Source organism: Schistocerca serialis, chromosome 1 (assembly GCF_023864345.2).
Source record: "Schistocerca serialis cubense isolate TAMUIC-IGC-003099 chromosome 1, iqSchSeri2.2, whole genome shotgun sequence".
NCBI lineage: Eukaryota > Metazoa > Arthropoda > Insecta > Orthoptera > Acrididae > Schistocerca > Schistocerca serialis.
Genome location: NC_064638.1, coordinates 230143053 through 230155515, shown reverse-complemented (window position 1 = coordinate 230155515; position 12463 = coordinate 230143053). Strand labels below are relative to the sequence as shown.

General features: G+C 41.3%; 1 protein-coding gene across 1 annotated transcript in view; it reads left to right on the top strand.

Moving 5' to 3' along the window:
- Positions 1–787: 787 nt before the first annotated feature.
- LOC126466514 (uncharacterized) overlaps positions 788–12463 on the top strand; it is a 378159-nt gene continuing 366483 nt past the window's right edge. The window contains exon 1 of the mRNA XM_050096392.1: positions 788–889. The gene's annotated coding sequence lies outside the window, so the exon portion shown is untranslated. The remainder of the gene's footprint in view (positions 890–12463) is intronic.

The following is a 12463-nucleotide window of genomic DNA, read 5'->3' as shown; positions in this document are numbered from 1 at the left end:
ACTTGATCTACAATTTATTACTAACCTCAAGTCGCCCTCCAGTTTGTCCCACATACTAACATCACAATTATTAGCGACTGACTGCCGTACATTTCTTAATTCTAATAAACACAGACGCTGACCACACACCTATATGGAATCGAACCCAGCTACGTATTTGTGGACACATTCATCTCTTTTTGTGTCCGGAACAAATGTTAGTCACTAATAGGGTGTAAAGGCCAACGGTCTTGCCGCAGTGGTAGCACCGGTTCCCGTCAGACCACCGAAGTTAAGCGCGTCGTGTTTGGATGGGTGACTCTATGGGTCTGCCAAGTGCTGTTGGCTTGTGGGGTGCACTCAGCCCTGGACAGGCCAACTGAGGAGCTTGTCTGAGAAGCAGCGGCTCTGGCCACGAAAACTGACCATGACATCCGCATCCAGCGCCGCCTATCGGCTGAGGATGACACGCCGGTCTGTCGGAACCGTTAGGCCTTCCGATGAATGTTTGGGCCAAGAGTATGGTGTAACGCATGACAAACTGTCAGATTTATTTTGGATGTGCATATTTGTGGATGTAAACGAACGTAGGTATCTTGAAGATAATCGATATATGAATTGTCAAAGCTGCTTATGAAGTGGCGGGGACCACGGAGGGCAGTCGGTGCGAGACTGCCGCCGCGTTAACCAGCTCCGGGCAGACACCTGCTGCTGGCGGCAGAGGGAGCATGCTTCGACCAATCAGGACGAAGCGCGCCGGTGGCGGCGGCGGCGCCTGGCGTCCGCGGGCTGCGCCGGCGTCCGGCGGCGGCGGCGGCGGCGTCGTGTCAGTCGTGCGTCACCGGCCACGCGAGAAGTTGCCGCTGCCGCCCGGCTGCTGCGACTGGGGCGAGCTCGTCTTCGCCCACAGGTCGGTGTACGCCTGCTTCTGCCATCCTCCCGTTCTACGTACGGCCCACACACGGAATTTCACTAGCGTTAGGTAGGAAAATTCTCCGAATTCCATTTACGATTTATTTCTGGAAGTTCTACATTTTTGTCGTGGACATACTATTCTGTCGTTTTCTTTTTCTTCCGAAGCTTTTCAGAAGAACATTAGCAGAAACAGAAAACTCAGCAATTCGAACTTTTTTTTTTTTTTTTTTTTTTTTTGCAACCTCTAATTTTGTCTACTTAAGTTGTATATGGAACAGTAATGAATAGGATTATCCAAAAACCCCATTAGATATTTCTCCGTGGTCAGGTAACACTTTTATGACTCCTACAGCGGTGGCAATATGTAATACATTTCATTACATTACTTATCATATGACTGGTGTATACTAATGGAAAATAATTCATGTAAAACGCACAGTACTACACCATACACTAAGAGTCTTTGAACTCTTAATATTCTTTCGAGGCGGGAAACGCTTTGCTTACCCATTTTGTACCTGCGTCAATTTCTTTTAGGGCTGAATACGATGCTGGTGTGACGTGCAAATATTTAACTGACTGTATTTCTTGCGCGTAAAATGGCAAATGATTCGCTTGTATTAGCAACAGAAGTGGACCGATTTATTGATGGCGAACAGAATCTGTTTTGTTGTAAATTCAGCTTATAGAGAAGGAAATGTCACTTTATAAAGAAAACTGTAAGGGAAACTAGTCTAAAAATTAAAAGTAACACTTATTTTGCTTGGATTATAAGATACGAAGAAGAATTTCTAACATTCAGTTCCGACATTATCAAGTTTAAATAGTTTCTTCCATAGTATCTTGTGTGATTAAAACTATAGCTCAACCCTTTAATGCATAGTGTAGCTGACCAGCTAGAGACTTCATTTCTTCGATGTATCCTATACTGAGCAACATTTTGTAACAAATTCGTTATGTAGTTAAGTGTATACACTCTACTGCAGCTGCTAAGCTGCTAGTAGTTCATCATAGCGACGGTAAATGGCAGGATGAACTGAACCAGTTCGACAATCAGCTGTGTGGATGTACTGCCGCGCGTGTGTTTTGGCGGAAAGTATAGACGTTTTTTTGGTGTTTGTGCACTGATTTTCGGGTTTGAAAACAACTTTTGTATTTTGAAAACGTAAGTAGATATGGTGTAGACAGTTAATTCGAGTGTCTTTACGATAGATTTGAAATTAGGTCTGTATTCGTGTTTGTAGCAATTGTCAACAATAATACTTTGTTAATTTAATTCAAATTTTTTCAATGTTTTTTTCGTAATGTAGGCACCATAAACTAAACGTAGTAATTTTTACAGCTTGAAATAAAAAATCATGCATTTAAGGGTTCGTAGTTTCACTTTCGTGTGACTTTGTTAGACAAGCTTTCTGGGACAGCTCTATGTACCTGGACGAACACTTAACCGGAATAATACCCCGAAAATGCTTTCTCTGGAGAAAAAGTAGGGTAATATGTTAAACAGTGATAGATACCAATAGAGTTGTCACGTACTAAGAGATCGGCAATATGTATTCATCGTTTTGAAGTAATATGTTCTATTTCTCTTATGTTCTTCTTTTTTGCGAATAGTTCTGGGTTACAGTTTCATCCTCAGGCACGTGCGAATGCGTCTGCGACACCGGAAACAGTCGCGAAGTAGTGGAACGTAAATCACAAAACGGAAAGTGTGGCTATGAAACTTCTAGTTCCAAAACAAATACTTTATTAGCTACAGACCCGCAAATAGAGTTCTCCGAAAATAATGGAGAATATCGTGAAATACGTATTCCGCTGCGTATAGTTTGATGTTTATTTGTTTCACGTTATCATTTGGGACTTTCAGGCTCATCTCTCACGGGAGAAGCAGAGGATACGTGAATCTGGTAGACAATCACACATTTCAGAATGTATAATTTCTGCGTCGTAACATAAACAAGCGGAATAATTAGATTAACAGTAAATTTCGTTTCCTATTCTTCTGCTTTAACTAGACCCACGACTTGTAGGAACATGCTATTTGTAACGGTGAAGCAAAGTTGTTATGACTTTTTAGCGAAACATCATGTTGTACATTGCGTTTGGTCACCGGTGGTCATTTCATACACTGTAATGTAATAGCTGTCAACATCAAAATCTCGACAGTAGGCAATAAAGAATTTTGCATCTACTAGAAACTAAGGTTGGCTACGTTAGGTCACTGCCTACTCCCTGACGACATGAATCGCCAGTGAAAGAGCTCTGGAGTTGTCCGGCTAAGCTTCCACTTAGCGACTAGAGAAGGAGCTACAAACACGGCCGTCCGTGACCTGATTTCCCGCACGCCTTCTCGGAAGGAAATAGCGCTTTGACACAAAGCGGCTCACACTAGAGAGGAAAAAGACCTCCTTCTCGAAACCACAGCTTTGTTCGTCTGTCTTTTCATTAATGAACTCGGGGATATAGTCTCCAATTCGGACAGTTTCGTGTTGGGTATCTGCTCTGCTACAGTTCCTGATAGTTAAGAAAGCGCAAACTGACAAATTCCTTTGAACAGCCTCTTAACACCTAGTGATAACGGAAGTACGTAAATCGCAAAGCACTTTAAGCGAACATAAACAGCAGTGTGAGATGCAGGCCATCACACTGACCATGCAATAAAATCTACAGAGCGATAACGAAGTCCTACTATCCCCTATCGTGTGTCCATATATTCATAGATCGTCGCATTGTTTTAATGTGGGATAGTGGCTAAGGACAACTTTCAGGTAGTGTGATTACTCTTTATTATTTATTTCAGAGTGTTTGTGAAAACACCATCGTTTTTATACACTACTGGCCATTAATATTGCTACACCACGAAGATGACGTGCTACAGACGCGAAATTTAACCGTCAGGAAGAAGATGCTGTGATATGCAAATGATTAGCTTTTCAGAGCATTCACACAAGGTTGGCGCCGATGGCGACACCTACAACGTGCTGACATGAGGAAAGTTTCCTACCGATTTCTCATACACAAACAGCAGTTGACCGGCGTTGCCTGGTGAAACGTTACTGTGGTGACTCGTGTAAGGAGGAGAAATGCGTACCATCCAGTTTCCGAATTTGATAAAGATCGGATTGTATCCTATCGCGATTACGGTTTATCGTATCGCGTTGGTCGAGATCCAATGACTGTTAACAGAATATGGAATCGGTGGGTTCAGAAGGGTAATATGGAACGCTGTGCCTCGTATCACTATCATTCGAGATGACAGGTATCTCATCCGCATGGCTGTAACGGATCGTGCAGCCACATCTCGATCCCTGAGTCAACAAATGGGGACGTGTGCAAGACAACAACCATCTGCACGAACAGTTCGACGACGTTTGCAGCAGCATGGACTGTCATCTCGGAGACCATGGCTGCGGTTACCCTTGACGCTGCATCACAGACAGGAGCGCCTGCGATGGTGTACTCAACGACGAACCTGGGTGCACAAATGGCAAAACGTCATTTTTTCGGATGAATCCAGGTTCTGTTTACAATATCACGATGGTGGCATCTATGTTTGGCGACATCACGGTGAACGCAAATTGCAAGCATGTATTCGTCATCGCCATACTGGCGTATCACCCGGCGTGATGGTATGGGGTGCCATTGGTTACACGACTCCGTCACCTCTTGTTCGCATTGACGGCACGTTGAACAGTGGACGATACATTTCAGGTGTGTTACGACCCGTGGCTCTACCCTTCATTCGATCCCTGCGAAACCCTACATTTCAGCAGGATAATGCACGGACGCATGTTGCAGGTCCCGTACGGGCCTTTCTGGATACAGAAAATGTTCGACTTCTGCCCTGGCCAGCAAATATTCCACATCTCTCACCAATTGAAAACGTCTGGTCAATGGTGGACGAGCAACTGGCTCGTCACAATACGCCAGCCACTACTCTTGATGACCTGAGGTATCGTGTTGAAGCTGCATACCTGTACACGCTGCATACGATGTTGCGTACGAAGCTGCATACCTGTACACGCCGTCCAAGCTCTGTTTGACTCAATGCCCAGGCGTATCAAGGCCGTTATTACGGCCAGAGGTGGTTGTTCTGGGTACTGATTTCTCTGTATCTATGCACCCAAGTTCCGTGAAAATGTAATCACATGTCAGTTCCAGTATAATATATTTGCCCAATGATTACCCATTTATCATCTGCATTTCTTCTTGGTGTAGCAATTTTAATGGCCAGTAGTGTAACAGAGTCTGATTTTCCTCCATGTACGACGCGAAGTTCTCAACATCGCTATGAACATCGAACAGTATCCTTAAGTTCTTCAACTGTTTCGTAACTTGTGGCAGCAACCTTCCGTTCAGTGATCCCTCATAATGCATTGACGCAAGATGATAGCTCAGGACTTCGGGGCAGTCACTCCGAAGTTGTAGGCATTTGGACAGAACCAAGTCCAGTCCATTTACCAGGAAATACTTCACTGCGATCTTCTCTAACAGCAATAGTATGATGGGCTGGTGCGCCATCCTTCTGGAACCATACGCGACCGAGCAGTTCGCGATCTTACAGATTTGCAGAATAAACCACTCACGCAATGTGATTCACAGCACTGTAGAGGAAGAACGAATGTACGAAGTGGGCAGCGCAGATCATGCCCATCTGGTGCGTTGTGTTCAAGTTTTTCATAAAAAATATGCGTTTTCTTTACTTCAGAAGTAAATGATTCTCGCTTTTTCACTGCGATATATTGCACACTCGTCCGAGAAAAACTGTTTCCTCCTTGAAAGTAGAGTAGTAAAGACATCGTGCATTCGCTCACAAGTCTCATGATGTTTTAGCATGCCATTGTCACTCAGTAGTTTACAAACAGAGATTTGAATGCCTTTAACTTCAAATAATTCTTAATAGGTTTGTCTATTGCGGAGGATGGAACTCCCAGTAACTATGACAGCACACGAAAGGACGTTTTTGGCGAACGTTCGACAGACGCTGAAGCCTCCACAAACGTAAGTCGTGTTAGTGGTCGTCCTGAGCGGAGCTTATCTTTTATGCAACCAGTGGCAAAGAGCTTTTTCTGCTACCTAAAATTGTCGGTTTTGGTGGGGGAAGGTTTCTGGAATCTTAATGTGAAATCATGCTGAATTTTCTCATTGATTTTCTTGCATGGTGTCGTTCGGGAACCCGCGTGCACACTACAATCCGTTTCTCCACGCTGTAAGAGGGACTCATTGCCCGTGATTTAGCTGTATATCAGCACCTGCAACAAAAAGAAACAGTAATTCATCAACATCTATGTAATACGTAGAATGAAATTGCCTACGTATTAAGCTAAAACTACTAACATGTTTGGATGTGTATTGCTACAGACTCTGTCAAAACACTAACTTAATAAGTAGTGTACATTTCTACGAACAACTTTTCTGACAAAAATAGTTTCTGAAAAAGATACGAAAATAAAACCAAGACTGCAGTCAGATAAAGATAAGAGAAGTTGCACTTAGTCCTTAGTTAGGTAAACGCTTTAATGAGGGTTTTGACATATCTCATGACTGGTGTCTTCCAATATCACTTTTTTATTGTTAGAAAAAGAGCGTAATATCAAAACAAATCTCCTACAATATTAGACTGTTCTCTACTGGACTAATAAGGAGAAATTTAGTAAGATGTGGTTCCAGCTCGATACGCTTCGTTTCAACTTAGTTTGCAGTTAATATACGTATTCGTCGTTGTCAGTGACTAGCGTGGATAATATGGGAATGTTTGTTGCAGACCTCAGAATGCAGTTATCTTTTTGTTGCTAGACGTTACTTCCCTAGAGAATGTTACATATAAGTGTACCACTTTCCAAGATGAGTATGAAGACAATAACCAACCATATTCCACAGTGTACTTAATACCTTCGCAGCACATAAGTTTCTCTTGCGCCTACAACTGTACCATTAAACAACATAAAGAAATTGTGTCAGCTAGTGTTGATGGAAGTCAACAACCGCTTAGAACGTAACTTATGGAAACAAAGAGCTAGCTACAATGTAGTCAATTCTACAGTAGATCATGTAGTACTTTTAGTCAATTCTGCAGTAGATCGTATAGTATTTGTGTTTTTATACCTCTATATATTTCATTGTTTTCAATATTCTGTGATTGTGGGTGTACCCTGTGCAGCACTAATAATCTAAGATAGGTAATAAGGAAAAGGCGAGTCCATGGATAATTTCAAAGAGGCGGTCGTTCTGATCGAAAAACACACTGTACGAAATCGAATCTGATAGAGGGCGTGGCCGTTTGAGTTACATGTTCACCAGCGAGAGCGTGTGCTGAGACATTGTCTGCGACAGTACAGCGAAATCTATTTAGCGGACGGAAGGATAAAGACAGAGAAGTGAGGACCATTTTGAGAACTGCCTAATGTGCTGAAAGTTTAGAAGGAGAGCTTAAAGGCAACCCCGCTCCATCTCTAATTACTTCGTCTTCAACCGGACGTTAAATCCTAATAATGGTTTCTTTTTACAGTGGGGTTATAATTAAATTTGCAGTACTTGACAGAGTCCCCATGAAAATCGAATAATAGTAGTAGGACAATGAAACTTTGTGAAAGCATTTGTAAGGACGTGCGGAATAGAAAGAATAAACCATTGAAAGATAAACTTAATTTCCAAATGAGAGGATAATATTCGTTGTTTGCGTGCCATGTTTACGTTACAGGCTACAAACATTGCTCACACTGATGGTCTGGAACCGCATTACAGATATCATTTCACAACTGTTCACAGCACTTTTCGAAAGATGAACCATGAATGGCGCAGCTATCGTGACATAGCTCGTGCTCTGCTTGAAGATCGCACATTGCCTCCAGCACTCCCAGCGATGGCAACAGTGACTTCGCCAACAGTTTGTATTGCACCTGAACGTCGTACTGTACCAGAAGCAGTTGTCAAATCGCCGGTCAATTCTAACTTCCGAATCATGTTCTTCGTCCCGTGTGCGGAAAGACGACCTCTTCATATTCCTGTAACTCGTCGAGACTCGCGAATAGCAGCGGCACTGTTGCTATTGCTTTGATGAAACAGCATTACGGGTAAAGCCCTGCTCACATTGTCCAGATCCATTGTGATTGTTTGCAACTGTAATGCTCGCTGATGCTTGTGTTTCAACCCTACGTCTCTCTACCATTTCGGCGCCTAGCGGCAAGTTATAATACTAACACTGCTGAGACGCAAATCTTTCAGAGGAAAGTCTGAACATCACTCCTATACAGTTGGGTACCCATACGGTAAATAGTTTTCCGTCTGTACTAGATAAAGTAGCGAAAAATGAATTGTGACCATCGTGTATAAGCCCGCTTTACAAAGCAGACTTGTAAATGCCATTAAACTGACAGAACAACAGAGGTCAGAATTCCGTTACGCACTACTGTAACTACAACTTTGCCTACGAAGAAATGCGTTCCTCACACCGTGCGCTTTATCAGCTAGTTGTATACACGATATTTTTTTAAAAAAAAGATTTATCCGATTTCACAAGGTTTACATTTTCTATACGAATAAATATTAACTTATGCATCGAAATTAAAAGTTTTAATTTGGTGCCAGTTGCGAGCTGCTGCTTAATATAATTGCCTGGTGCATGCATTTTAGTAACAGCATTTTTTCTCCTATCTCTGTGCAAAAGTATGCAGAGAGTTCGCCTATCATCTGAATTTTAGTCGTGTGTCCATTGGGGGGGGGGGGGGGGGGTACATTGAACGTATGATAGAGGTAAAGCCGGCCGGTGTGGCCGAGCGGTTCTAGGCGCTTCAGTCTGGAACCGCGCGACCGCTACGGTCGCAGGTTCGAATCCTGCCTCGGGCATGGGTGTGTGTGACGTCGCTAGGTTAGTTAGGTTTAAGTAGTTCTAAGTTCTAGGGTCCTGATGCCCTCAGATGTTAAGTCCCATAGTACTTAGAGCCATTTGAACCATTTGTGAGAGGTAAATAAAACTTTTATCCTAAACGTAATTGTAAAAAGTATTGCAAGGTTGTGTGTGTATGTAAAATACATACACTTGTAAAACTGGTTGGTTGTTCTGAAAATAAAACATCATTAGTCCTATGTGCCAGTTAAATTTCTCTTCAAATGTCTATCTTCGTTCATAGGAAGATATACTCGAGCGGAATGCGAATGAATTTTGTTGAAACAAAACACCCTGTGTTTTCCTGGTGCTTACGTTCATTATCTATTCTATCTAGAGATGCACTCAACGTTAACTTCGTGCACATGGGGGAATTGATTCTCAAGGGAGAAGAATGGACTTGTTTGTTTACGACGCCCATTCCGCTCGTGCCGATGTTTATGGCACAGTTCCCACGAAAGCGTCATTCAAACGCTGGAAGGCTGACGCAGCAAAGCCACCGAAGATTTCTGCTTCGTCACTCTTAGCGTTGTTCCTCTTTCGTGACGGTCTCCTTCGAATACCCTCACTCGTATCAGAGCCTCTTGTTTTGCGAAATATTCAATACAGTATTCTGCGTACAAGATTGAAGCATAAATTCGTAACATTTCGGTTAATTATAATGATATCGTTGCCACATCATTTATCACATGTGTCTTTATTAATCTGGAGTATTGAGTTTACAAATTCGGTATGAATTTTGCTGATTCGAAGAAATTTTATTCTATGCGTCAATTAACGTGCCAAGCAAACGTGAAATACTTGCAATAAAGATTTTATTTTTGCAGGACAGCGGAGAAAAATTAGAGAAAATGTTTCGAAACAATTTATCGGGAGAACAGCATTGGAAAATGCATGGCAGCAAACAACTTCTGTCGATTGAAAATGAGGTACATTGTAATGATTTGTTGTCTTGAAAAAGGTCGTTGGATTTCGATGAATACTATTTGTATGCAGCAGACATTATAGTTAGGGCATACACAGCCTGGATATTTCATTTTGAAAATAAGACCACTTCTGCTGTAAGTCCTTTGTTTATAGGCACGACCGGTTTCGCAGTATTTTAGTTGCGAGCAGATGCAGTCTACACAAATGTAATGGCCAAAAACTCATATAAGACAAGAAAACGTAACTACAATGAAAAAATGTACGGGATGAACACAAAATCAGGTCATGATCCGATCGAGTAAAGAGAACGGGATGACCCAACGTTCATAGTCAGCGATTTTTGCTAAGTAAAATAACATAAAATAATTTATAACGCTCCCATAATACCTAGAAAGAACGAAAGCTAAAAAGAAGGAATTCGTAATAAAAAACTACCAGGTAGGTAGTATACTAATAAATTCCACTCACCATCAGTAATAGTATCTGGCGAGTTAATGGATCCCTATATACCGAAAAAGTGATCAAAAACCGAACATCTTTAATCATCTATGGTCTTAAGTAAAATTAAGCAGATCACGATCCATCTTTTACCTAAAAAGGATTGAAAAAATTTCGATAAAAAGCCCAGTTATTCAATCATAGGCGTATAATTTAGTTCATGTTAAAAAAAATTCTGTATAACACTATTTTAAGGTTAGCACGAAACATACATGAAGTCAGAAAGTAACGCATTGCGAAGCCAGATGGCAAGAGGCTGTGCTTCCCACCGGAAGGGAGCGCACTGGACGTATACTAACAGGCGGCGTGTCAGTACGGAGCTGCAGATACTCCACTTAGCGACTTGGAGAGAACGTTCATGTGGATCGCGCATGCACATCCGCAGATAACTAGAAATCTAGAACGATGACTAGGCTGATGCGAAAGCTGGGTGATCCGTTACAATGTGTTAAAACCGACGTAACATCATAAAAAAAGGATAGAATCTAGACTAGTGTGATGCGCTTTACAGGAATCGTGTTTTATTTCAAATTCAGTAAAAGGATGAGAAATACAAAATAAAGTAATTTAATTTTCTTTCTTTAAATGCAGCACTCAAAACGAAACCGGGACAAACCATTTATTGTACCGGGGACTTCTTAATTTTACGTAATACCATAGATGATCATATAGGTCGGTTTTTGATCACTTTTTCGGTATATGGGGACCCGTTATCTCATCAGATATTGTCACTCATGGTGAGTGGTATTTATTAGTACTGTACCTGCCTGTTTCTTCTTTTTAGCTTTCATTCTTTCTAGGTATTACGGGAGCGAACTATGTTATTTTATGATATTTTGTGGTTGATGTGCACTACTGTTCATCCTGTATATCTTTTCATTTTAGTTACGTTTTCTTGCCTTACATGAGTTTTTGTGTATTACTCCGTATGAGGTTAGGAAGAATTCCGCTAACAGCAGATGAAATTAGTGTTTATTGAAATACAACCGGTTTCGCGGCCTAAATTCGCATCATCAGGTGTAACTTACCTGCTAAAAATAAGTATAGTGTCATGAGTTTGTGAATAGTAAAATGATAAAAGGAATGTCTAAAATATAATCATAACGTTGAAAGGTTATAGGCATACCCATCACTCCAAGTCAAAATTCGCTATTCAATAAGTATTGGCAATAGCATGTGAACAAAAGGTAACGAAGACTTGCTTAATTCCATTGGAGAAATTGCTAACAGGTGAAACTTTCAATTACAGAGCGATGTTTTAAAACGTAACGCGCGAAGATTGCCGGTGATAGTTGACTACTGTATCACTAATATTGTCTAATGGTGATTCCATGGAGCCAGCGCTCCACCCTTCTCGGTGATTGCTAAGTTGCTGCAAAACAGCTATTGTGATCTCGTTAATAAGGTAAATTAATAATGAAGTTGTCTAATGATTATTTATATACCTCGTAATGAAATTCCATGGAGCCACCGCTCCACCGCTGCAAAAAGGCTCTTGTGATCTCGTCAATTAGGTAAATTAATAATTAAATCCAAATAAAATCACACATCGTCTCCGGTGCGACGTGGTAAAAGATACTGTAAATAAAACTTTAAACAGTTTCAAAGAGGTACGTGATGGAATTTGTCGGATTTGTAAAATTAGCGGGCACTGATTTAGTATTTCCATCAATGACAGTTGCTGAACTGTGTACTAATATAGCAAACTGCCGGTTTATCTAATTCACTCAGAATTAATTGATCGGACTCTTACCCTTTAACTGTTAAATAGTTGTAAGCAAAACAATTCTCAGTTCTATGCACAGAAAACTGTAGGCTGACTCCACTTACAAAGCCACAGAACGCTAAAATGTCAGGCTTTGCTGTCAAAATAACACAAAAATAATTCAGTTTCTTGCTGGAAAAGGTCACGGTAGATTTACATCCTACGGATGTGATTATTCCGATATATTGAGTGTTTGACATATTTTGGCTGCTTCTTGGCGTTGCTTCTGTGCTGATCTTGTAAAATCTTCTTGCCTGTGATTTATTCTTTCTTCTCCGACGATTTCAACACTTCTTCCTCTTCAGTCATGATTTTCCTAAAAATAAAGTCTTATACCCGAAGTATATTAATTTGTGGTAGCAAAGGAGCCCTAAACATCTTCTAGAATGTTCCAAGCTCGACTCTCATCTCCGAATAAAGTAACAATGTTCTCCGTCTCACTAAACTTCCATTGTTTTCTTCCAAATTTGCCCTCCTTTCACCAGTACTGAAAC